Genomic DNA, 2,150 nt, shown 5'->3' on the forward strand with positions numbered 1-2,150 from the left:
ATGAACAAGTGTGCACCTATGTGGATGTGGTGTGACGTTTTCAGTTATTGTGAAAACATACCCAGGATGGGAATAGCTGGCTTGAATGGATCTCAAATCTTAGCTTTTAAGGAATGTCAATACTGATTTCCAAAGTGTTTGTACCAGTCTGCACTCCTACTCAGTAGTGGAGAGGGGTTCCTTTTTCTTCACAGCCCCTCAAGCATTTGTTACTGGCTGACGTCCTGAACTTAGCTATTCTTTCTTGAGTGAGATGGAATTTCAGTGTTTTTTTTCAGAACCATGGATTGAACTCAGACACCTATGCTTGCCAGTCAAGTGCTTATTCTACTGAGCTATCTCCCAGCCCCTTAAATTGTCTTTTTTGAACTAACAGTGATGTTGAATATTTTTTTCATATATTTACTTTCCATTTCTATTTCTTCATCTGAAGAGTGTATACTCACCTCAGATGCCCATTTTCGGATTGGGTCTTTAAATTTGGGAGGCCTGATTTTTTTTTAAAGTATATGTTCTAGATAAATGGGCTGTATTGGACAGACCATCAGCTATAATGTTTTTACCAGTTTTTGGATTTTCTTTTTCCTATTAGAGATTTAGTTTGAAGTGTTCAAACTTTTCAAAAAGATAAGATCCCAGTTGTTAATTCTTACCAACATTTCACTCGCAATTTCTCTTTTATTCATGTACTGTCTATATATCCCTATGTCTTTAAGATTTCTACCTACATTTTCTTCCAGAAAACTTAGTGTTTCTGTTTTCATATTTAAATCCTTGATCCTTTTTGATTGCAGCATTGTGCATGGTGATAGGCATGGCTCTATTTTTAGCATGTGGAAAGCCAGTTTTTCCACCACCACTTATAAATAAAGGTATCTTTTTTCCACTAGAGATGTTTGGTCCCTTTATCAAAGATAAGGTGGCCGAGTGTGTTGGCAGTTTTATCTGCATCGTCTAATCTAGTCCATTGATCCTCAGATCTGTCTCTATGCCAGTACAATGCTGATTTTATTATAGTACATTTACAGTACAATTTCAGGTCAAGGACTGTGATACCTCCTGCCTTTCCTTTGTTTCTCAGGATAGAATTTGATTTTCTAAGTCTCTTCTGGTTCTAGATGAATTTGAGGAAAGTCTTCACTAGCTCTCTGATGTATACTCATGGTATTTTAATTAGCATTGCATGGACTTTGTCTAATAATTTTGGGAATACAGGCATTTTCACATTGTCGTTTCTTCCTGAACATGAGAGTGGAATATCTTTAAATTTTCTCAAATCCTCTTCAATCTCTTTGTTCCGAGTACTGTAATTTGCACTGTATAAATCTTTTGTGAGATTGGCTCCTAAGCATTTTTCTTTTTGATGTGAGGGTTTTTTTATGTGAGTTTAAAAGGTGTGACTTCCTTAATTTCTCTGTCAGTGAGTTCATTGTTTGCGTAGAAAGGTGCTACTGTTTTTTAGGTGTTGAATTTGTATCTTTCTATGTTACTGAAATTGGGGAATAAATCTACAAAACTTTTGGTGAAATTTTTTGGGGGCTTTATGTGAGGTATCATATCATTTGTGTATGATGATAATTTCACTTCTTTTTTTCCAATACTTATTCCTTTTCTTTCTTTCTCTTGTCTAATTGTTCAGTCTAATGTTTCCAGATCTATATTGAATAAGAGTAGAAACAGCAGATGTGTTCGTCTTGATTGTCATTTTAAAGCGAAGGCTTTCAATATTTTCCATTAAGTATAATGTTGGCTGTTAGTTTTTATAGATGCTTTTATCATCTTGAGATATATAATATCTATTCCAATTCTCTCTAGGTATTTTTTTTTATCAGGAATGAGTATTGGACTTTGCCAAAGTTTTTTCAGCATTTATCGAGATGATCATAAATTTTTGTTCTTGACACTATTGATGGGGTGCATTACATTTATGGATTTGTGTATGGTGAACCGTCCCTTCATTCCTCATCTGAATCCCATTTGGTCATGATGTATAATCCTCTTGATGATTTGCTGCATTCTGTTTGCTAGTAGTTTATTGAAGATTTTTGGATGTATATTCATTAGAAGGATTGACCTGTTCTCCTTTTTATTTGGATGTTCCTGTGGTTTTGGAATTAGAGTAATACTTGCCTTCAGGAATGAGTTTTGGA

This window comes from Octodon degus, unplaced genomic scaffold, assembly GCF_000260255.1.
Source record: "Octodon degus isolate 3935 unplaced genomic scaffold, OctDeg1.0 scaffold00508, whole genome shotgun sequence".
Classification (NCBI taxonomy): domain Eukaryota; kingdom Metazoa; phylum Chordata; class Mammalia; order Rodentia; family Octodontidae; genus Octodon; species Octodon degus.